The sequence below is a fragment of the Pogona vitticeps genome, chromosome 1 (genome assembly GCF_051106095.1).
Source record: "Pogona vitticeps strain Pit_001003342236 chromosome 1, PviZW2.1, whole genome shotgun sequence".
NCBI lineage: Eukaryota > Metazoa > Chordata > Lepidosauria > Squamata > Agamidae > Pogona > Pogona vitticeps.
Genome location: NC_135783.1, coordinates 229,954,245 through 229,979,655, shown reverse-complemented (window position 1 = coordinate 229,979,655; position 25,411 = coordinate 229,954,245). Strand labels below are relative to the sequence as shown.

Here is a 25,411-nt window from a genome sequence, read left to right as displayed (position 1 = left end):
TGTCTTAGCTTGTTGGCAAAAGGCAAAATATTGGAGCCTGAGGAAATGGGTTTTGATCCATGAAAACTGACACTGAAATGAAATTGTTAACCTTCAAAGTGATACAATAATTTGCCTCTTCGTCCTTTGCCAACACTCACTCTTTATAGTTGTAACTCCAGACTTCCAAATATAAGGTATCAGATGATACAAGCACATATCATACTGGCATTAGAACTAGAATCACAGAATCACAGAACTGCCAAACTAGAAGGAAACCCAGGATCATCGACTCCAGATCCATGTGAATGTAGGAAATCTCCAGCTAAAGCCAACAAGACAAATGGCCATTCAATCTCTCTTTAAAAACCTTCAATTAAGGGGAGGCAGCCACCCTCCAAGACAGTCCATTCCACTGTTACTAGACAACTGTGATGGTTACCCCCCTCCCCCAGTTACTGAGGATACAACTACATAGCAGGGATCCACTATGATCCACCGTTTTTCAAATCGGGTCCCTGTTGGTTTCCATTGGTGAAATTGCTGTAGCCATCCACGTGACAATCAGTTATGATGTTGCAGGAGTCAGCAGAGAAAGAAGCAATAAAAGCTGTATTTGCATGGAACTCGAACACTAGAAGCTGCCTTTGATCGGAGAAGGTACTAATTAGCAATTTCCAGCTCGTTTTCTTTAAATTTATTTTTCTGAAGTGACCTAGCGATAATCTGTTGCAGCACTGACTTGAAAGCCCTTTAGAAAGAAAAGAAACACTGTTTGGATACAACCGGCATTTGGACCAAGCAATTACGCTGAGTAGAATGTGGACAAAAGTAATGACAACTAGATAGATAGGAGCCTATTTAAATCACCTCTGCCAGTTGAACAACAAAAAAAGTGAAATGATTTTCTATTGGGCTTCCCCAGATTGAGCTTTATGTCGTGCAGTCAGTCACTGGTTTTTAATTTGATTTCCTCTGTGCCTAATCTGGTCCAAATTGCATCATAAATGGCCAGTGGAGTCACCACCTGAGCGAACAACTTCCCTTCTAGGAATCAGATTCCATTGTAATGGTTTAATTCAATGCTTGTGTTTCAATTTTCAGGTTTGAGGAGAGGTCCTTGTGACATTTTCCATGCCTAAACAACTCAGGTGGGTTTAGGTGCCACCCACTTTGTAAGGCAGGTAGAACGGAATGCTGTTTCCTTCTGTGCCTTGGGCAGCAATATCTCTTGGGACAGCCCGAGGTGCAGTCAAGTCAACGCTACAAAGGAGTTCATTTCTTGGCCACAGCGGGTAAGACCCCCACAAAGCAACTGTCATGTTTAAGTCTTACTGAAATTAATCCGGCTGAAGGGCTTAATTGAGTGTTTAAATCTCATTAATTTCAATTGGATTTAACTTTGATTGCACTGTGTGTGTTTATTTTTGCCACAGAGGTTTCCTAAACAGCCAGAACTGGCAATTAAGAGCCTTTCCCCATGACAAAAGCAATCGCTGAACCTGTCTGAGACTCTTATAATGCCACTAGTGTTGGAAGATGCTACCTCAGGTATGTAATGGGGAATCATAGGAGCACTGTCACAAAGCAAGGGCAGGGAACATGACCCTTCCAGATGTTCTGGCTCACAATTCCCATCCGCTCCATCTTGCATGGTCAATGGTGAGAGATTGTCAGAGCTGTAGTTCTAAACATCTGGAGGGCCACATGGCCCTTTGTGGCAGAGTTTGACCTAAGATTGGGCTTAAGCGACCTCTTCCTTTGCCGCTCTGCCTTCTTTCACTTCTTCTAGCCGAGCAGTCCTGATGGCAGATCACTTTGTTAGCAAATCCCTGAGATCAATGGATGGAAGAGGGTTGTGCTTAATCTTATTTTCCTAAAGTTGGCAAACTTTTCAGTCAGGATTATACCATCAGTAAAAGTGTTTTTTTAAAAAATCGATCAGTCAGCAGAAGAATGGAGACCCAGGAGCACACAGTTCATAATAGAAGGGTTTTAAAATTAACAGAGGAAATGTGAATTCATTTATTTATCTGTTTATTCCAATTATTTATATACCACCTTTCTCCCCATAAAGGACACAAGGTGGCTTGCAACAGATAAAATAAGAAATTTTAAAACACTACATGGTATCACATTTAAAAAGTAGTTAAACATACAATAAGTTTTTTTTAAAAAAAACCCAACTCAGGTATAAAAACAATTCAAAAACATTTAAACCCTGTAAGTTAAAAACCAGCATTCCTGAGAGAACTTACTGCTTAAAGACCTGCCTGAAGGGGAGGGCCGTTGCCTGAGGACAGAAGGACAAGAGGAGGGGGCCAACCTGGTTAGGGGGCATCTGTTTTCTTGCCAGGACCACATTTGCCTTCTAAGTACTGTATACTCTTCAAGTGTGTTATTACAAGGCTGGGAAAGAGAAAATTCATTCAGTCATTGTGAAAGAGGATTACCTCCTCCTGTTATCCAATATCATCCACCCCCAAACCTATTGTGTTTTTTTGGTAAGGATTCTTGGGCTTGATCGACAGTGACATTGACAAGATGGAGGAAAGCCATTCTGCCCAAGGAAGTGAACTATGAGAATTTAGTCCAATATCGATCTAGAGAGGGCAGTATTGTCTTTAGTGACCGACAAAAAGGGTTCTCAGCCCTTCACCTATTTCTAACTCTGCCTGCTTGGATTGGATACACCATGCCAGGTGGCTGAGTTAGCAAACATTTGTAGAGCCATACATAAGTGAATTAGATGGTAGCCTTTTGCAGCAACTTTTAAAAATGGTTTCTGTGGTTCCTTGAAAAGTACCATTTTATTTGGCACTTGCAAATGTATCCAGTTTTGCCTGAGTTTGAAACCCATTAGTTGTATCCCTCACCATTCAAGTGCTGGCTCTCTCTTCCGCTAACCCTGTTTCTTTTCCTGTTGGTCTCACTTCTTTCTTCCCTCCACCCTAGTTCTCACTCAGCCTAACATTTAGTCCCATATTTAGCCTAATATTTACAGGATAAAAATGTACCTTCTTTGAATGACCCCCTCAGCCACCATCAAGACAATCAATCACCTATCCAGTGATTTAATTTGGGACATCAGTAGTGTCCATGGGGGTGGGGGGTGGAATTATGTTTAGAGCCCTTACCATTTTGGTTAGCAGACTACAACTCCCAGCATTCCCCAAGGCAGCATGGCCAGTCAAGATGTAACCCAGCCAGTTACTTACAGTAGGACATCAGTAGCTCATGCACAATTTTGTGTTTCTGGCTCAAACCATCTTGGGGTTGGGGATTCTGGACAAGCAAACAAATATTTAAACTTTAGCATTTGTTTGTAAGGCAACCTCTCATGGACTTCAGACTACTTCTTCAGATACATGGAGAACAGCTTTGGTACACAGGCGTTTATGCACATGCAGGGAGTGAGGAACATGCACAATAGGTGTAAAAAGGCTTTCAGAAAACGCAAGGAATTATTTTTAAAAAGGGAACCATGTGCTTGGTCTGAAGGAGTCGTAGCCTGAGAAGGCTTTACAGCCACAATTTTGTTCTGTCTCCACTTTGCACTGAAGAACATGTAATTTCAAGAAGAGTGCCATCTGCTTTGCATATATTTCTTCCTTCTGCAGACGTCGCCTCAACTGTGGGTCCGAGGGCATTCTGACTCACTTAGGAAGCACAATTGCTGCCTAACAAGCTAGAGGCCTAGCCCTCACTTCCTGTGACATAAAAACATACCATTAGGGCAAGAGCAAAGCCAGCTTGCTGTCCTAGTCTAAAAGGTAAAACCAATGCTTTATGAGAGTGCATATAAATAAATATACACTGCTCTTTGACCAATTAACTCAGAAAAGCATTATGCTGAGCATTTGGGAAACATACACACACCATATTCTGAAGGTTACTGTATAAAAAGAACCCCCTCTGGAGGTTCAGTGGATGTGAAATCTGTTGGTATTTCAGATGTCACAGATTCCTAATGGGTCAGTAAAATACAGAAGATTTGGTGGCAGTGATGCCAGCACCTCCCTGCCCGATATTTAAGATAAATGGTTCCACCCTCTAAGAAATCAAAGCTGATTCACAAAGGAAGCGCCACAGCTATCGTTTCACTCAGGAATATCCTGAACATCAGAATGCCAAATTCATGGAAACATAGGCTGAAATCCTGTTGTTTAGCATAGTATGTGGCAACAAGAGTAGATCCATTAAATCAATGGAACCTAAGGATGAGCTGATACACCAAATGCCCAGTGATTCAATGGCCCTACTGAAGTTGCAAATTACTATGCTAAGCAAGAGGATTTCTGCCATAGTCTTTTAGGTGGATAACATATATTTCTATGCTCAGTTGATGGATCTGAATAGATTGGTAGATCTCTGACTGATTTGTAATAGGCTTCTGGATTTCTGTCTCTCAGTTGTTTAACAATAGCAGCAGTGAAGTGTCTCCCCTTTTGTCCTAAATTAAATTACAGAAATGAAAAAGATAATTAGAAGTGGAAGGACTGCAAACCCACTTCAGTTCTGGCACTCTTTCCACCACTTCTTTCATTCTTCTGCTTGTGTGGGAGTGTTGCCCCAAGATATAAGGAGATAATGCCCAATATAAAGAATTGTTTTACACACACACACACACACACACACACACACGTGTGTGTGTATATATGTATGTGTGTGTATATATATATATGTGTGTGTGTGTATATATATGTGTGTGTATATATATATATATATATATGTATATATGTATGTATGTGTGTGTGTGTGTACACACATATTTATATATATATTTGCACCAAGCTTCAATTGGTGGATCTTCAGATAACAATGAATGAAAAAGCATTTTCCACAAGTCTGAAGTCTGCTTATCCACCCCCATCTTTAGCCATGATCTTCATTCATATGGTCAGCTGTGAAGCTGAATATCCCCAGACAGTTCCCTGTATTAAAAAGAGAGAGAGAGAAAACATGCTATAGAGAAAGTCTTCCAGAATTCTGTACAGAAATCTGTACAGAGCACAAATGTTCCATAACTAATACTTACAGATTTCTTGGCAGATAGATCTATGTGAAAACTGAATATAGAAAGTTTGAAAACATACTGGTTTTATATGAAGCCTGCTCTTGTTTAGTGACCTCCATAAATACTAGTGTGATGTAGTGATCGACGTGTTGAGCTAGGGCTTAGGGCTACTGGGTTCACATTCCTACTCAGCCATGAAACTCATGAGGCGACTTTGGTTTAGACACACTCAAACTAACCAGGTCCACAATGTTGTTGAGAGGACAAAGTAGAGAGGAGAATACTCCCTTTGGACCCAATAGGAGGAAATGGGGGATATAAATTTTATATTTTAAAATATATTTTAATAGCATTTTAATTGTATTGACTTGGGTAGTGTGGGTGGCATATAAGTTAAATAAATAAATATAACAAACGGAAGACAGACTGTAGTACTGGATTGGTAGCCAAGAAAATAGAGGACTGAACATGACAATGGGGCGGAATGAAAGAATTGATTGTACATATACATTTAGCTGCTTTTATTTTTAACTTCAGTGTTTTTGGGAATTATATAGTAAGAAAGAGGTAAAGAAGGCATTGCTTGATCATGATCCTGGAGTGCAGGACATATAATAATGGGCTCAGGCTACAGGAAACCAGATTTAGGCTGAATAGCAAGAAAAGCATCTTAACTGAGAGAAGCATGACAGTGGAACCAATTACCTTCGGAGGTGGTGAGCGCTCAGATGCTGGGAACATTCAAGAGAAAATTGGACAAACATCTGTCAGATCTGCTTTGATCTGGATTCCTGCACTGAGCAAGGGGTTGGACTTGATGGCCTTATAGGCCTCTTCCAACTCTATGATTTTATGAGTCTGTGAAATTGTGAACTATGGTGGTGATGGTGAATGGGATAACAAGGGCTGCCTGGTGCTGTCCATGAGAAGTTCGTACTGACTGAGTACTGCGATTGCTGGGTGGGACCCCCACCCCCACCCTTCTATTCCTAGCTACTCTGCACTTCTTCACTTGCATGCAGTTTGCTGGCTCAGCTATTTAGTGGTTTCTGTTTTCGAGAGGAGAGCATTTTGAAATGTGTGTGGACAACGTGGGAGCCCAGGTGGAGTAAAATACTCTAGCAATGGACATGCACCCTTTTCATCTAAATAATGCAGAGTCTTGTGGTGCCTAAGAGACCAGCACATTTTATTTGGCATAACCTTTTGTGGATTGTGATGCACTTCTTCCTCAGATACCTCTAACCCACACAAACGTTTGCCAAATAAGAATGGATTAATCTGTAAGAGGCTTCAAGACTCCTCGTTGTTTTTCTTTCGACAGAGCACCCTCTCTTTTTATCCGGTTTCTCCACTGAGACAAAAAAATCTACCCTTGGAGGTGACCGAAGACACTAACTTATTTTTCTGTAGACCTCTCATGCTTGGACTTCTGTAAGATTTCATCCTTTTTGCTGTGTGTGAGAGAGAGGGTGACATGAGCTCATGTGCTTGGTTTGCATTCTGGCACCAAGGGCTTTCTCGTCTACACAGAAAAAAAAAATCAGCTCTGCCTGGACCATGAATAGAGCTCAGACAAGACTTCGTGGCTCTTTCTAAGCATCCCAGCTCATATCTGCCAATGGACAATGAGTCTGGTGTATGGTGCGCAATAGTGGCTAGAGTGTTGGACCTGGGTTCAGCTCTCCACTCAGTGATGAAACTTCCTGGTTGAGTCTGGGCCAATCACAGTCTCTGAACTTGGCCTACTTCATAGAGCTGATGTGAGAAAAAACACTGGGGGCGGCAGCCATGTATGCCACTTTGAACTCGTCGGAGGAAAGTCCAGATAGAAAAGTAACAATTAAACAAACATCATCCAAACTCTTCGGAAGCCTCATTACTCATAGCCCTTCCACCTCTTTTTACTAAGTTATAGATACACCTGCCAGGATACTCATTAACATTGAAAAATTGATTCACTAAATCTCAATTAATTCAATGGGTCTACTCAAATGCGATTTACTACAATAAGCTACAGGATTTTGGCCAATGGCTTGCTCAGGGGAATACACCAAAGCCAGGATTTGAACTGAGATCTCTGCAGACTGTGTCTACTGCACTCCAGATAGATTGCCTATTTTTTTTTTCTTTTGCCCCATCACAATTAATATGAGGGAATGTGCTAATCCCTATTAGGGTGAAATCCACTTATGCTCTATGTCCTAAGTTGTTCTTTAACTACATCTGAGAATTTAAGGTCCCAGTGTTTTTGTACAAGAGATGAGCGGTTATGTGAGATCCATAAGGAAAAAAAAGCTTCTTATGCTTTAAATCCATAAATGGCATGTACAGCAGAGCATAACATTGAGCTTCAGCATAATCCCACGGTGTTATATCTTCCATGGAAGTGCATTCCTTTCTCCCTCTGTTGTATATATTCTCCCCCCCACCGGATCATGTACCCCTCCATTCTGGTGGCTTGAAAAAGGTGTCACTGTTCTTGTAAAGGAGATTCTGAGACCCAAACAAGAGATCAGTATCATTTTGGAGAAAAAATGTGCCAGGCAAACAGTGAATGCTTGGAGGGCACTATCTGCTGGTGCATAAAACTATTGAATAGGAATCTGACAGCAAGCCAGAAAGAATGCCTGCAACAGAATGCTCAGGATGGGACCTTGGCCAGAGAGGAAGGCAAAGGGGACAATGTCAGCAGTTCATGAAGCTATGCTGGGTAAATGGGCAAAGAGAGAAATGGTGCTCTCAGGATGGGGTTGGAAGGCTGAAAGCCTGGCGCCACAGGTTCCCCTGTGTAGAAATGATTAAGGCTGCGATCTGCACAAACTTCCACACATAGCTGGCAGGAGTTTCCTCTTTTTTTTGGATTACATCTCCCAGAATCCTTATTTTGGCTTCTGTCACTTGTCGTCCAAAGTTTAATTTTATTTTTTCAGCCACTGCATCCTTGGAAGGAAAGTCTACTGAACTTGGGAGTAGCTCTTTTTGAGCCAGCCGAACAGGATTCAGTTGTAAGTTTCTAATTACCTGGAAATCATAATGAAGCCAATGTGAGCAGTTCCAGACATGCTTTTTTTCTAAAACACAACACAATCATTCATAGAATTTTATGGTGGCTTCCACTTCTGCCATCTTCCACTCATAACCTCCCTTTGTTGTTTTTTCCCACCTCTTTCATTACTATAGGAACATTTTCAAGGAGGCAAGCATGGAACTATCAACCACTTCTTTCTGGTTACTCGGAGAAGTCTTCTATCTCAATAAGGTAAAGGTAAAGATTCCCCTTGACAATTTTTGTCCAGTCGTGTCTGACTCTAGGGGGCGGTGCTCATCCCCGTTTCCAAGCCATAGAGCCAGCATTTGTCGGAAGACAATCCTCCGTGGTCACATGGCCAGTGCGACTTAGACACGGAACGCTGTTACCTTCCCACCGAGGTGGTCCCTATTTATCTATTTGCATTTTGCATGCTTTCAAACCACTAGGTTGTCAGGAGCTGGGACAAGCAACGGGCACTCACTCCGTCGCGTGGATCCACTCTTACAGCTGAAGATCTACAGACCTTACAGCACAGAGGCTTCTGCGGTTTAACCTGCAGCACCACCACGTCTATCTCGAAGACCTCTGTAATTTGCTTCTAGCGCACATAGCTAGGATCAACAGGTTGTAAAGGCACTCTCTGTGCATTTTGCTCAGACAGAGAATGTCGTTTGGGTGGGGCTTCTGGGCATAGGTTCTTAATTGCCACAATATGCTTTGCCCTGGGTAGGCAATGAGGATCAGAAAACTGAAGTCTGAAGCTTGTGTGGGGAGGAGTATCAAAGGCTGAGAACCTCTGAAACACTGGCTGCAAAGCAAAGCTACGTGGCACATGCAGCTCTTTTTCCCCACAGTGCGCTGCTGTTCTTTGCCCACAACAACTGCTACATAAAGTGGCCACATGCCTTCTGCCTTAATAATCATAATCATCTGCTATCAAGTCAATTCTGACTTATGGTGACCCTTTCTAGGGCTTTCTGACAAGAGAATATTCAGAAGTGTTTTACCATTCCTTTCTCTTGGGGGCAACCTGGGACTGTGCAGCTTGCCCAAGGCCACACAGGCTGGTTCTTCTCCCAGGAGGCACAGTGGGGGAATTGAACTCCCAACCCTTGGCTCCACAACCAGATACCTAATCCACCAAGCTATCTAACCAGCTTCCCCTCTCTGCTATTTCTCAAATGTTTCTCATTTTCCGTATGAATTCAGTGTATAAATACTGAAAATGGAATACTGAAATATAAAATAATGATAAGGCTGGCCTTGTCCACGAGGTCCTGATTTGTTCAGGATAGGTCTGTAAATTTGGGATGATCTGAATCACACATTGCATTTGTCTGCCTAAGATTTACTGGTGTTGGTCTCTCCTGTGAAGAAAAAAAAAGTGGGAAGTGGAAGCCGTAGGCAGACTCACCTTTCCTTGGAGATTCATTGCTGAGCCTGTCAATCCCAAATCAAATTCCAGCGTTGCTTGTCATGGGCAGCCAGTAGCCAAGCCAAAGAAGGTAAACACACGGACGCACATACAGTACACTGTAATACAATCACCTTGCTCCTGTGTTTGTTTTGCAAAGCACTCCTGTTAGGTTTGAAATCTCTTTATGAATTAGTAATAGCAAGATTTCTCTGGGGATTCTCAGACCCACAAACTGAAATGTGGGTGTCCATGGGCAATTTTAGGGTTGCAAAATGAATGGAATTGGGAAGGGGTAAAAATGTGGTGCCAGAACAAGAGCTTGCTGGCCTTCGATTTTTTTTTCTAGAAAGGAAAGCCTTAGATATCTTCTGTGCCTCTTGTTATGCATGTTTCTCTTTTTAATGGGAAGCAGGATTTGAAATGGATTTGGTCAAAGATTTGCAGAGCTGTGCCTGGGCTTTGCAGGAAGAGATTGTTTAAAATTTGCTTGGAGTGAAGTGCAAAACGATTAAAACAGCCTAGCGAACTGGAGTAGCGGTTTGACGAGTCGGCTATAGGTAAGAAAGTGACTGGTTGGAAGTTTTGGGGCACAGTGGCTGGTAGGAGTTGCCTGTTTTCTGCGTGGTACAACGGGGCATGGTCCCTAACCCACATTTCTTGGTTATGTCTCTCTTAGATTACTGAAGTGCTCTGTACATGGGACAGCTGTTGAAGACTGTTCCATGAGAAAGCTAGAGAAAAAAGTGGCAACCAAGACTTAGATGGCGGTTCATTTTGTAGCTCATGTTGTAGCAAAGTTGGGAATGTTACTTGAACTACAATTCCAAGATTGTATGAACCAGCATGTGGACTGTAATAAATCTGCCCATCTTTCAGGTGCCACGGCTCTTTCATTTTTAATTTTTACATGCAGAAGCAGACCAACACAGCTACCTAATTAAATGTATCAATTGTTTGGGATTAAAATCTCTAAAAGATCATTTCTTCTCATGGGGACCTGCCTGTTTTTTGGGTCTTTGGGTGAGGCCTTAGTGATTGCCCTCCACCACACCCGCTGTTGGCCGGGAACATAGAAGGTCTTTCCTGGAGAGGGCTGGCTCCTGGTTTGCAGGGATCCTGGGCAATGGACCCTCTAGCGGAGCTGCTGCTCTGCCAGTCAACCCAATTAGGACTATCTGGTTAGAATGGCAGTTCTCCAAGCAGCACTGGGCAGTTTTGACTAGTCACCTTTCAGGTTTCCCACAATGCCAGATTAAGTCAAGGGGTTCGTGGGAATGTAATGTAATGTTGCTAGATCCAGCTTGGAGTATCATGCCACAAGAACTATAAACAGAGCCCTGGGCCAACTATCAATAGCTGTATCAATAGCCTTATTGCTGAAGATGCCAGGTGCTGGTGCCAGCTCTATTTCTGTATTAGAAACCTCCGGTGTGGGGCCAATGGCGGTATCTTGAAGGTTTTAAGCAAATTGCTTCACCCAAGAGAAACATATTTGAAATCCCTTTTATTTCAGTGGAGGAATTTAGTGCATGATAAACTCTCTCCTGGGACTTAATGTTTCTTTCACTGTTTTTTTTCCTTTCATTTTGTGGCTGCTTAGGAAGCCCTAGCAGCTTTGAGAGAAGTCCTTTTAATGCATCTGCGGTGCTGATGTGCATGAGAGTCTTCAAAAGCCATGCTACCCCTGCATCTGTCTGAATGCATTTGGAGTGAGCTTGCCTCCAGTGTTAGCATCTTGTTTGGTTCTGGCTCCTTCCAGGCAAATTCCACTAAATGACACTTTGAAAGCCAGATATACATACGCAGCACATCAAACCCTGTTTAGAAAGTACGCATACTCTTCTTTCCTAAACGAGTGAAGTTTATCAAGACTCCCCCCCCCCACAGCTCACTCAAGGACTTGTTTCAAGAACAGAAACCAATTTGCTGAAGAGGTCAATGCCAGAGTGTGTAATTTCTTGGGGGGGGGGGGAGAAGCAAAATGTATTCATTTGCAACAGTAGATTTTGGTTTGTTAGCACAGACATACTGTATATAAAAGTATTTCTTGAAAATAGCAGGCTGTTTTATAAAACCTAAGGGATGCAGGACCCAAAAAGACAGCTCTACAGCAGGGTGGGTAGATGTTGTTCAACTGCAACTACCATCATTCTTTGCCATTGGCTATATGAGCTGGGGCTGATGGGAGCTGTAGTCCAACAGTGTTTGGAGGGCTGCACTTCACCCACCCCTTTTCCAGGTGTATTAATTCTGAATATGTGGACAGTCTTTTCCGTGATACATGGCGAAAGCACTGGCAGCTTTTCCCTCTCTAATGCCCTCCAGACTTGTGGAGCAGCATAGCGGAGGGGGTGGGTACTTTACCCCTCAATTCTGCAGGCAGAATATGTTAATTTACACTCCCTACTTTCTTGCTGAGTGGGAACTTTTAGGTGCATCTCTTAAAAGGTATTATTCCCTGGGTGAGAGAGAAAATTGGAAACACAAAAGTATTATTAAAACATTTGGTTATTGCAAACGTAACAGCTTTCATAGAATCATAGAAAAGTGAAGTTGGAAGGGGCCTACAAGGGCATCAAGTCCAACCCCCTGCTCACTTTAGCTGTGGATTTCCTGCTCTGGCAAAGGTTCAACAATGATCCATAAGGTCACCTTCTAGCTCCATAGTTACTATGATCCTGTGAGTCTATGACCATGTTAGACCATGCAAGTAGCCAGGGATTTCTAGGCACTGTTGATTTTCCCTAAAGCAAACATATACACTAGGATTAGCTTTCTGAAAGTTGCTTCTTGGCAGCTGGCTGCAAACATGCTAGGCCGTCTGCCTCATTTATATGAGATATGGAATGGCCAAACTCCCTATTCTCCTTCATCCTCAATGATTGTCCAGAATCAAAAGGCCACCAATATTTATTCCAGCATGGCTCTTTTAACATTCCCTGGAGAAGTCCTTCTCCCTTTTTGCTCACGATATGACGATGTAGCTTCTAGGAAGGGTCTAGGATTCAGTGAACAGATACAGCTTTGATTAAACTAAAGTAGAACACAGGAGCCAGCTCTCATGATTCATCAGCGTTGTTGCCTGTTTGTGACACCTTTTGAAAGTTGTTTGCCTTCTGCGTGCAAGCACTGGGAGGACAGGGCTGGCTTCCAAGCTCTCCGCCGCTTTGCCCAGCAGCCACCGCACATCCGGTTCTCCTTTCGTATTCACGCCGTGCACCCAGATGCATGCTATGTTTTTGCCCCTTGCAGACAGCTTGCTTGATGCCAGCGCTATTCCCAGAAGTCCCTCTGGTATGTTTATGTCAACCTGAGTTGTGTCACTCACATTGGAAGGAGTCAATTTTAGGAGTTGTTTGGCTAGTATTTTAGGAGGAAAAGAGTGCCGGGAGTCTGATGGTGTACGGTATTTTAGATGGAGATGATAATGGCCTTCTTCTTGGTAGGGTAGCAGTAACATGCCAGAAGCAAAGTGAAGTTCTGACTCAACCAACAGGGCATTGTTACACATGTCCACTTGAAAGGAAATAAGTCTTATGGATCTGATTGGGCTTACTCAACATAGATGTCCATTGTTGTTTTCACTATGGTATCAACATGTATAAGAATGTATGGAGAGGGAGGGAGGGAGGGAGGGAGGGTGAGTGAGTGGGTGGGGGTTCCTGAAATATCAATGTGGGTGGAATTGTGTATATTTTTGGCCTGCTGGCCCCAAGAATCATAGTGGAGACTCTTTTTACCATATACTGTAGGAACAGGCTGAATGTTATGAATTGTGTTACACTAAACAACAGGATTTCAGGCAATAAATGGTTCTTGAAAACGATGGATTATTCAATGCATTGCAACTCATTGAGTGACTCTGGGCCACTTTCTGTTTCTCAGCCTCACCTCCCTTGCAAGGCCGTTGTGAAGATAAAATGGATAGGGAAGAGAAGAGCTGTACGAATTCCCGTGAGTTTGAATTCCTGGGAAGAAGTGAGGTGGATGTGCCCACAAGAAACCAGCTTTCCCACCTTGATTCCAGGGGTACTGGAATCTCTCTGAATGGCCAGCTCCAAATGGCAGAAGAAGCTAGGTGAGCATTAGTATTTCATCCCACATGTCAGATTTTTTTTTTTTTTGCTCGTTTTTTGCAAATGTTTTCTCATCCATCTTTCTGTGAGAGCACCATTGATCCTTGCACTACGTTTTCGAGTGCTTTGCTTAGGATAACTTCCCTCAAACTTTGTCACAGTTGGACGTTCCTTTGTCAAGAAAAATGCTTTGAGCCTAGAAATGTCAGAGATCGTTTGATTGCCATCACTCAGTCACGACTCATGTCAAGGATGGGAGACCAGTTTATGCCAAGAGAGATGGCCTTTCCTGAGCATTCACTTGGGGTTTATGAAGCTGCAGTCTCATGCCTTGGAATGAGCCTCACAAAACACAGTTCATAGGTTTTGTGGTTAAGGGAAGTTCTTACACATAGCTTGCGAAACCTGCTCCTTTGGATTATGATTTGCAGAACCTCAGAAGACCACACTCTGAGAGTTGTAGTTCTCAAATGTAGGCTTCCAAGTTCTGTTCTTGGGAAGCAGGACAGGTTCATGTGGCTTTCCCGCCATCATAAATAGCCCAGAATGTTTTCTTTAAAAAAAAAAATCCTTTGCATTATTCATTAGTTTGAGGCAACCAGTTTACTTTTATCGTTGTACTGTTCGTAAAAGTAAATTTTTTTGCTGAGCACTTTGGTAACATGTTGTGTTGACCAATGACCCAAAAATTACAAGGATATGCTTTATGGTTTTCTCATCTGGCCAATCCTGACATTGTACCTTGAAAATAGTTAAGTAATAATAATTACATGTCATCGAGTTGCTCCAATTTACAGCAACTCTTTCCAATGTTTCCTAGGCAGAGAGCACTTATATGTGGTTTATTGTTCTCTTCTTCTGGGGGTGTTTTGGGGTTGTTGGCCTTGGCCAAGGCCACATAGGATGGTTCTTCTCCTGGAAGGTACAGTGGGGAATTGAACTCCCAACTTCTGGGTCAGTACATTTTTTTAAAAAAGCCCAGCAACTTCACTTGCCACTTCCATCTGATAAGAGATGTGCCTCTGAATTTGCTTTAAAATATTCTTTAACAGTAACTACGTGTTCTCTTTTTTGGAAATGTAACTTAGTTACACCATTGTTACCCAAAAGTAACTATGTAAGGTAACTATATTACATGCAACCAGGTACTTCTAAACTCTGCTTAAATAGGGCAGAGTTATTTTAAAAACTTGCAAAAACTGTTTGACCAAAGGCAATAACAGGAAATAAGGCAAAAGAAACACGTGTTTACTGCTAGAAATGATGCTTCTCTCAACCCCATTTCATTTCTCTCAAAACCCCTTTGTCTATCTGTGTCAGGATCTGGCAGCTGCAGGATCGGGGCCAGCCTGACCCAAGAATGGCCTGGTGTTTGCAGGCTCAGGCCCTGGAATGTGTAGCAGCTGCAGGACTACTCATGAGGCTCACCTGGAAACCTGGAGGGAAGGCCTATATAAGGAGTGGTCCTCCCTCTCGGCTGTGTGGCTCCTGAGTTCTGGAGTCTGCCTGTGCCTGCGTTGGTCCCTGTTCTTGTCTCTGCATCTTGACTCCAGTGTTCTTGCACCTGTCCCTGCCTACTTCTGGTCTCCTGCATCTTAGCACCTTGTTCTGGCTCCATCCTGCAACCTGGCCCCCAGCCCTGTGCTCCTGCCTCTGCTTGATTGTGGCCATCTGTGCAGGGAGTGCCTTTGGACTTGATACTCTGTGCGGTGGACTGGATTCTGGTGCCTTTGCCCCTGGTGAGGGGCTGCCTGGGATATCTTGAACCATGACACTCTGCAGCCTTCCAGAGTGCTATTTATGTCTGGTGCCTCCAGATTTTTGGAAAACAAGATTGGATGGACAGCCAATTGGGAGCGAGAGGTGCACTCTCATTCAATGACTGTGTTAGATCTGGAATTCCAAGGAGGCACGCGCAACCATGCCAAAGGAGATGTTTCCTCTTGACTCTTTCCCATCTCTGGATTTGTTTTGCCTTACCTGTGCCAAAGGCATTGCATTCATACCCTTGTCTGTCCCCATTTGGTCTAGGATAAATTCCGCAATCATTTTAAAGATTTTTAAAAGTATTCTTTGAAGAAATGCTTGCAAAAGTAAATTATGTTAGTGGGAAGTGGGTATGAATTCTGATTGAGCCTGCATACGGTTCAGTTTACGTTTGATATTTTAGATTTATAGAGATGAAACGGAGATTAGAATAAAGACTAATATTTGTTTATTTTCCCTTTCCCATGTAATGAAATCATATTGATTTTTTTCACCCTAAGTTTGCAGAGGAATCATTCTGTGCAATCAAAAAGGGTTACACTGATATGCAGGCCAGACAACTGAGATTCTTTTTATTATTATTATTATTTCTTACAAAAAAACGCATCATTCTTGGCATGCAGAGTAGCAAAACTTTGTTATGTTTTCAAGCCTTCTCTTGAGTGATGCTAATGAGTAGAATGCAAGTAGCATTATAAATGCAATAAACAGTATCTAGCAAGGATTAATACCCACTAGATACCTGACTGGTTTAAGTGTAGAGCAACTGGCCTTCCACTGTGCTAGTCTTTGAGGGTATCACATTCCAGAGAATTGTTCAAGCAGTAACAGATGTACTGTGCCTTGGCAGGTGCAACAGAACTTCCCCTTCTTTTACTAACAAACCCCTCCATTTCCTTGTGATGGAGGAAACTAGGGAAAATAAAGTCTCAACATGGGGCAAGGCAGAGATGCTCCTAGCATAGAGGCATTCTGAAGTGTTCCATCATATGTCGTGATAAATGTCATATTTAGTGTTTTCCTAGGCAGCTGAGGAAAGATATCTACATCTGCGGAATGAAGGCTACGTTTAGCTAGTTGTGTACAAATATCAGTACAGTTGAAGGAACACAGTTTCACTGAATTTCTAGTCCAGTGCTGTCAATGGGGAGATTGTAAACATGAGAGAAGGAGAACCGCAATAACTCTACACCTCCCCCATCACTGATTCTGTTGCCTTCAATACATGGGAGACTGAAGTGAAGAGTCTCCTCTGGCTATGTAGGCTCCTTGCACAGTTTGCAACTCTGGAAGTGTGTATCAAAACACCCAGGTGCCAAGACAGGGGTGGGCACTGCCAGCTTCCAGGGCCCCAGCAGTTGTATTTGCCTATTGGACCTTTGGTGGCCACACTTGTCCTCCAAACCTACTCAGGCCCTCTGAATTCCCCTTATTTTTTTAAAAAATGTATGACCCTATACTATTTATTTATTTGATTTTTACCCCGCCTCTCTAGACAACGTCTACTCCGGGCGGCTTACATAGGTAAAACACAACAAGATAACATATATAAAACACCATTGTTACAATTAATTTTAAATTTTTAAACAATATATTTCCAAGATGGCAGGACTAAAAAGGAAGAAAAAAAAATCATATCCTCTGTGGTCTCTGTTTGGGGACATGTTTATCTATGTATACTTAATGTAGGCCCTTCAGAACAATGTTTTTTAAAAAAACAAGGAGGCAATGAGCTGGTTAGGGCTTGTTTTTTAAAAAAGGCTCCTATGACCCAAATCAGGAGTATAGCCATGTGTTTGAGAGAGTATGAAATGGCCTCAAATGAGTAGTTGTTCCCCTGAAGAATGCTGCCAACCATTCCAGGCCATGGAATGCTTTTTTTAAAAAAAATTAAAAATTGGAGGGCTATGTGTGGAGGGATACTGGGGGGCTGCAGCATGTCTGCTGTTGGGCCTTGTGCAACCCATCTTCTGACCACCCCTGTTTTTTTTTTCTTCTACTCACGGCCACTCTCTATGAGTAGATGATGATGGAATCGGTGGCAAAGGCAGATGGGATTAGGATGTTTCCTCTCCTCACATGTTTGTTATTTCAACACTCCTCGTTTCTGTACAAAATGCCTCCATGGTGCGTGAAACGATGTGTTTTCTCAGCCATTTTTGTTATAGAATATCAAGTTGTTTCTGACTTTTAGGGACCCTAATAGGGCTTTTTGAGCTACTGTATTTGAGATGTTCAAGGACTAGTTTACCATTGCCATCTCCCAGTGAGTTTCAGTGGCTGGTCAGGGATTTAATCTATGATGTCCTGAGTCCCAGGCTAACACTCAGTCTACTACATCACACTGCCTGTCATCTTCAGCCCCCAAACCTAAAAAAAATCCTCTTTGCGGCATTTCTGGTATAGATCAGACATCATGCAGCTATTTTGTCTTTTCCTTCATAATGGGAATTACCCATGGGAAACAAAGAGGCAGAAGAAGATGGAAAACACATGAGAGTTACACCTTAGAAGCAGGAGGTGTTGTCATCTAGATCCCTTATAAAATTCTGTGCGTGAGGCAAGGCAAGAGTATAGCAAGAGTCTCATCTGGAAACATAGTTTGTTCTGATCATTTATCTGCAGCCCACCTGGCAATAATGCTGTGACTGTCCTGCAAAAAGAACAATTCTTCCGAGTACCAAAAGCTTCCTAGACAAAACATTTTTGTGCTAAGAGTGTGACACATTTCATCTTGTCGCAAAGTGCCCTACTCGTTATGTCCTAAGAGTTTCTGAGACATGTCTCTAAGCCTGTTGCCTTCTATTTGATACTTGGTGATTGATAAAAAATAATTGATCGATGTCACAAAAAATTATCCTTCCCATACCGAAGGCTAGCAAGATTGCATTTCGAACAGCGAATTCACAGCTTTGCTCATCTTATCAGACAAATGACATAATGCGAATACAGACGTTCCAGGCGAGGGTAAGTTAACGGAGACAAGAACTTAATTATCCCAAAAGGGTTAGAAACTGCAACAGTACAGCTGCTGCCTTTGGAGAAGAGGAGATTAAAGGCACCTCTTAGTGAGGCAGACAAAAATCTGAAGGGAATAAAGAGACCTCATAATACACAAGCGCATTCAAGCTAGCAACAAATGCTAGAACAAAAAGAAAATTAATTAAAGTTTAGGAAGAGCTGATTGGGAAGGCAGTTTAAATCAAATATATTTGTAGTCAAGGTTGATATGCAGAAATTGCCAGGGTAAAACCCACAGCAACTGCAAAGAAAAGATTTTTAGGTCTGTGGTTTGTTTGATTTTTTTAAAGTGGGAATGAGAACGGTATGCTGAGTTGAAGCAGGAGAGGGGTAGACAGAAGGCAGGTCTGGATCTACTGGTAGCTCTCTAGGTGATTAGCAGTAGATTAAGATCTTTGGGCTCCCATCTGTCTAGTCGGAACAGCAAGACAAGGCTGCTCCTCTTGCCCTAAATTGCATTGTTGGGTTTTGGTGTCAAACAATGGGGAGCTTCACTCAGGTCCCATCCCTGGGATTATAACTCTTCAATTCTACACCTGTTATCTTTTGCACCAGTTTTAAGACACTGGATTTGAGGTTTCTGCTTTTTAAAAAACGTCCATCACTGATGCCTGATATTTGCATCTTCCTGATATTAGGGGGGCATCTCTATGATTTAAACCGTATTGATAGTCCCACCTAGAATCAATGGTTGAATGGGAGCTCAAATGTATACTCTCTTGAGCTGCCTGAAGAACGACAGAAATAAATGTTAAGACATGGACTGTAGCTCAGTGGTGGAGCAAAAACTGTGGCTAGATTATTATTATTATTATTATTATTATTATTATTATTATTATTATTATTATTATTATTATTATTATTATTATTATTAGTAGTAGTAGTAGTAGTAGTAGTAGTAGTAGTAGTAGTAGTAGTAGTAGTAGTAGTAGTAGTATTAGTATTAGTATTAGTATTAGTATTAGTATTAATAATAATAATAATAATAATAATAATAATAAATTTATTTATTTATTTATTTATTTATTTAATTTTATTATTTATTTATTTATTTATTTATTTATTTATTTATTTATTTATTTATTTATTTATTTAATTTATACCCCGCCTATCTGGTCGGTGAGGACCACTCTAAAAATACAAATAAACGATTCTAAATGATTTATACCCCGCCCGTCTAGACCTTTGTTCTAGACGGGCGGGGTATAAATCTAATAAAATCAATAAATCAATAAATCCTGGCTTAAATTTATTGTACTCAAGAAGGAAACCTGGGAAAATTGTGGCCAATCAGAGTAGATAATATTGGTCTAGGCCAAGCAATAGTTGGACCTGTACCTAAATCCAGTTGATAGTCTTAACTGAAATAGACCCATTAAATAAATGGGATTTACATAAGGGTGCAACCAGATAGTGGAAATGGTGTGTGTCCAATTGCACTGGAAAGGGCTGATTTGCAGGGAGCAACTTCCCTTAAAAGTGACCTTTCTGTCTGTCGGGGAATTCCTCCCTCCCGCCACCCCCCCTCCAAAGTAGAAGCCCTACAGCTGGACCTTGGGCCAGGGTTGTATGTCATGTGATCACCAGATTGCACCAGACTGATCCATGAGCAGACTTAAAGTCTCATTTATGTCACCAACATAAGAGTGTGGGTGAAGGACAACAGTAAATTAACCCACATGAACATGTTAGCTCAGTTAATATAATGAGGTAGTTGGCTGAACAGTTGTGTGTTCAGGGACGTTGATGCGTTACAGTGGGTGGTTGTTGTTGTTTTATAATCCTCTAGATATGTTAGCTGATTCTGTCATGAAAAGATGCTCAAAATGTAATGATCTCAAAGTCTGTGGGTAATCCTGATCATGAGATTGCCATTTTGCTTACCTCATTATGTAATAAATAGCTTGCTGATCTTACGACCTAATATGGATATTCATACTGCATATATAAACAAGTAGTATATGAATGTGCATAGATCTACTCATTGGGTATGCTATTGGAAAAGGAGGATGTTCACAGCTTCTAATGAATGACAGAACCCTCTGGTCTGTAATCTAAGTACGGAAAAGTTATGTTTTTGGATGACAACTCCCAGAACCCTCAGCCAGCATAGAGAGTGGCTGGGGGATTCTGGGAGATATAATTCAAAGCAGTAACTTGCCCAAACTCTTCTGACCATAAAAGTTTCATAGGCAAAGGCTATAGAAAGAAAGACCTTTCTTTCTATATGCAGAGGGGAAGATGTTTCTAAATAGTTAGAAAAATAAAATATGGGAGGTAATGTATATTCTTCAAATGGTATCCATCATGATTATGTGCTTCTTGAGCAGGATATTGACTTCAGTAAGGTTCACATGAAATCCTAAGCTTGTCCAGATCCACAAGCATTTGATGATGTATGGGGCTTTTGTTAGCAGTGCTGCAAAAATCAAAGCAATTAGCCAATTGATTTCTTTTCAGCACAAAATGGGGGCCAATTGAAACGTGTGCCCCATAATCATCATTCATCATTTCCTTGTTCTGTCTCATTATCCTGCAAAACAATCCTCCTAGGGTGGGGTCATGAGAAGCCTCCACCTTCCAGGAAGATTACAACAAAGATCCTTTGTTTCTATTCATTTGAAACTTAATGATGGACTATGATTCTTGCCCCTATCGTAAGCATTATAATGCACTGGCTTTGATTTATGCATAAGGCCATTTTAACACCTCAATTGCTTCTCTTTTTGCAGAAAACAGTGAAAACCATACCTCCAAGGGTGCTATCCTCCTGTAAAACAATGCACATCCTCAGACCGATTGTAAGATTACAATTAGGCATCCTTCAGTCTTGAGAGACTATGGTAAGTGCACTGTATGGAGGACTTGGAACAACATCTAGTGTAGTTGAGACTTCCTCTTTGCCTCGGCCTGCTGGACAAGTGTCTCTTCAAATTGGGAGAGGCCATGCTGCACCACCTGCCTCCAGGCTGAATGCTCAGATGTCAGGGTTTCCCATCTGTTGAGGTCCATTCCTAAGGCCTTCAGATCCCGCTTGCAGATATCCTCGTATCACAGCTGTGGTCTCCCTCTGGGGTGATTTCCCTGCACTAATTATCCACACAGGAGACCTTTTGGAATCCGACCATCAGCCATTCTCACGACATGGCCAAGCCAAAGTAGATGTCCTCAGATCTTGAATTGCCGCCTAGAGTGGTCCTCACCTGACCAGATAGGCGGGATATAAATAAAATAAATAAAATAAATAATAAATAATAAATAAATTAGCAAATCCCCACTCTTTTTAAAACTGGAAATGACCTTCCCAAAACAGGATGGTGCAACTCCAGGGGCATGAGAGTGAGTGGGAAATTGCTCTAAGTTGCTCTAAAGTTGTCCAGCCCTGGATTAGTGTTGGACTGGGACTTGGACAACACAGGTTCTTGTTCCCGTTGTATCCTAAGAGCCCACTCAGTGACCTTGATCCAGTTGCTTTTCTGCCTGAGCTACTTCCAGGGGTGTTTTGGTATCAAGTGGGGAGGAAGAAAACTATGAGGTCATTGGAAAAAAAAGGGCACAATAGAAAGTCAACAAAAGAATTGCAGGAGAAGTGTTTCAAAAAAAGATAAATGCATTAAGGGTCTGGGCAGCAAGAAGAATTGAACCCTCAATATCTCTTAGTAGTAATGCAACATTAAACCAATATACTCTTCAGAGACCAAAATGAACAGGTCCTGAGTTACCTAGAAGGGCACCCTGGACTAAAAAGGGGTCTGAAAGTTTTGAGATATTCTTGAAACTAATATATATATATATATATATATAAAATACTGTTTAATATTGTAGGAAATGTATCCAAGGGAATCACCGTAACAGGAAATTTTCCTATTTTCATTCTAATTAAAAAACAAAACAAAATAGGAGCCGAATGTCGCATTATCTTTGCACAAACTGGGGCATATGAATAGGATTTGTAGGGTGCATGGGGGACTACATGTTGAACACTTCCCCGGCCTACCAATTCTTCCTTGCTAATCCTTGCTTAATCTCGTTATTTCAGAAGAATGGGTAAGGGAAAGAACAGCTCACATTGGCCTGAATGGGCATGTCTAAATGGGTTGGGAAAGGCTTGGGGATATCTCTCCCAGAGGTTGTAGGAATATAAGAAGCATGTTCATGCCAAGAGGACCTGTCCATCCAGCTTGGTACTGTACCCTCTGAATGGCAGTGGCACTCCAGGTTCTCAAGCAGAGGTGTTTTCCACCATTGGCAACCCCATAGCTCAATGGGGTAAGAAGGACTGTGTGACTCAATGGCATATATGCACTGCTTTGCAGTACTTTACATGCAGAAAGTACCAGCTTTTGATCCCTGGCATCTTCTGCTGAGATTTGTCAATCAATCAATCAATCAATCAGTCTGGTAGAGTCCCTGCAGAGCCACAGTCAGGCAATGTTGACAACACTGGGCCAAATGACTTGACTCCATGTAACACAGCTACCCAAGTTCCTTTCTCATACCCCACAGAAGCTGGGCATGGCTACCTCATGACTCCTCTGGACCTTACCTGTGTAGGGCCACTTTGCTTAGGAGCTGGCAGAGATCTCACAGGGATGATGGAGAAGGCAGCAAATAACAAAAAGCACACGGCAAATGAAAAACTGTACAGAAATTGCTGGCAGTGGTTATCATTGCCTTTCTCTTCATGTAAAGACTGTAAGCCATTTGAAAACAGTGTTAAATAAATTAATGGTGACAGTTATCCTTCCCTTTCTTTTTGTCTTGTTTGCAGCATCGGAAGTTTAAGTTAAGTACCTACCTGCTTCAGGTAGAAAGAGTGAGCCCTCTCAAAAAGGAATGGTACAAGACGGTCTAAAATTTGATCCTGTCCTATTCCACTGCAAACTAAATCTTGGGGAGTTCAATGTGGCTTTCTCCCAGGCAAATGAGATCAGAAAATTGTCAAATAACCAACAAGTAATTAAACTGTTTCTCATTTGTCTACTAAATGGCAGTACAATCTGCATGATTTGATCTCTCTGAGTCTGGGAACAAAGTTAAGTTATTTAGGAAAAGATGTAAATAGTAATCATGTTCTGGAAGATTGGGTGATGTTCACTTTAAGATTGTGAATCAGCCTCTGGCAGCTGATGCCTTCTGGGTGGCACGGCTTGGCAAAGGCAGCCAGAGGTGGAGCCAGCTCTATCAAGTCGGACACCCAACTTCCTCCCTTGCAAGACTTAAATATTGCTGTGATGGGGGTTGGGGTGGATAGTGCCTCACCTGCCCAAACATTAGGAACCCCCCTTGAATTAGGCTTATTGCAACCTAGTGCTCAGGGATCAAGGGTGTCATCCTTGGCAGCATTTCTGCAATTGCATCTATTTCTATTAGAGCTGCTGCAGCTGTGGGGATTTGGTGCAACGTGAACCTGCATGCTGATGATTCACAAGATACTTCAATCACATACCAGGGGCCAGAAAGAGACAGAGACAAAGAAAGTAACCGCATGAAATAATACAGTTCTAAGGAAGAGTGACATCCTCTTGTTTCTCTAGCACTCAGACAGGTTTCTGTAAACACATCCAAAAATTTCTGTTACCCAGAAACTAGAAGGAAACCCAAACAGTGAACAAAGTCCTGGAAGATTCCATGCTCATCATGCATCTGCTAAAGGTTTTTGTGAAAAGGAAAAAAAATGGGGGGTGGGGGAAAATAGCTGTTCCTTGATGCAAAGGTGCCACAAGATTCTCATGTGTGTTTACTTGGGGGTTTGCTCCATTTTGTGGGTAATATAGATATACACAGGGACATGAAGAAGAGCTGGTTGTTAGATGTTCAAGCAGAATTTTAGAGAAGATTCATAACAAGGAATGGTAAAAGTAGCCTGAGAGTGTGGCTGTTTTGCTTGGACGTTAATGGGGCATATTCTAAGGTGAGTTCTAGAACTGTTTTTGGACCTAGAAGAGTCCAAATATAATGTACAATGCAATCCATGCGTGTACATGTATGTACCTCGTATCTGAATAATAAATTCCACTGAATTCAATGAAATGTACTTCCAGCTAAGTGCACAGGAACATTGTAGGCTGCACAGGACAGCAATACTTCTAAATCCGTCCAAAACCTCTTACAGTACTTTCCATCATAAGGCTACTATTCTATACATACCTGCTGGGAGTAAGCTCTATTGAACCAGACAGGACTTCTAAGAAGGCATGTCTATGATTGCCCGCAAGATTCTGACGAACAATAGACGTCTGCGGTCACCTCCAACCTACCATACACGCATCTCTCTCTCTCTTCCCCCCCCCCCCCCACGTACTCCCCCCAATCCTCTCGCTTTGTTTAAGGACATCCAGCTTGAAGTAGCGTTTCTCGTGCACTGGAGAGCTTGTTCACTGCTTGGTGACATTTTCCTTGGGTTTAATAAACTAGGTGATTTATGCTACTTGGGATTGTTGAACTCCCAGGTAAGGGTACATCAAACAGCAGGCTGAACACAGTCTAAATCCACCTGGAATTCTCAAGCCAGTGAAGCCTTCCGCAGATTCACCCAGAAGAGCGGTGTCTGTGGCTGGATGGGTGGGGAGGACACGCGTGATGTAAGCAATCCGAATTGGGGGAAAGCGGGAAAGAGAGAGAGAGAGAGAGAGAGAGAGGTGCAAGAAAAAGCTCTGCGAGTTATGAAACTGCTAAAGTAGGACGGAGAGGTGGAGCGGAAGGGACGGGAAACCAGATCAAGCCTGGCAAAGCAGAGCCTACTTCTTGTTCAAATCGGCGATCAGATGTGTGTAGGGGAGGGTGCAATCGTCATCATCTGTTACAAGGGTCGTTTTTCCAGCGGCTCTATCCTTAGTGTCCGTTATGCCCTTCTTTATCTCGTCCTGTATTCCGAGACTCTTCCTCTGCTTACTCAGGGCTGCCCACGGACAATGATTTTGCCTTCTCTTCCCTACTGCGAACATCTGGGCAGAGGTGATCAGTCTTCAACAGTTCGCTCGGGGTAAAGCACCTGGGTGGCAGAGAATCTCTTTCTCTCTCTCCCAGTCTCTTGTCTCTGTGGGAAGGACATGGGTCTTGCTCATCCCTCAGGGTTGGAGTGAGGGGTGGAAGATAAC

At 42.3% G+C, this 25,411-nt stretch overlaps 1 long non-coding RNA gene across 2 annotated transcripts in view; it reads left to right on the top strand.

Annotated features, from left to right (window-relative positions):
* Positions 1 to 22,932, top strand: part of LOC140701943 (uncharacterized) — a 54,521-nt gene extending 31,589 nt beyond the window's left edge. The window contains exons 1-4 of one of the 2 annotated variants that reach the window (XR_012080966.2): positions 5,396 to 10,004; positions 13,333 to 13,525; positions 21,044 to 21,154; positions 22,818 to 22,932. This is a non-coding gene — a long non-coding RNA (uncharacterized LOC140701943). Of the gene's footprint in view, positions 1 to 5,395; positions 10,005 to 13,332; positions 13,526 to 21,043; positions 21,155 to 22,817 lie in introns of those variants that run through there. The other variant, XR_012080969.2, reaches the window with a different exon arrangement.
* Positions 22,933 to 25,411: the final 2,479 nt, after the last annotated feature.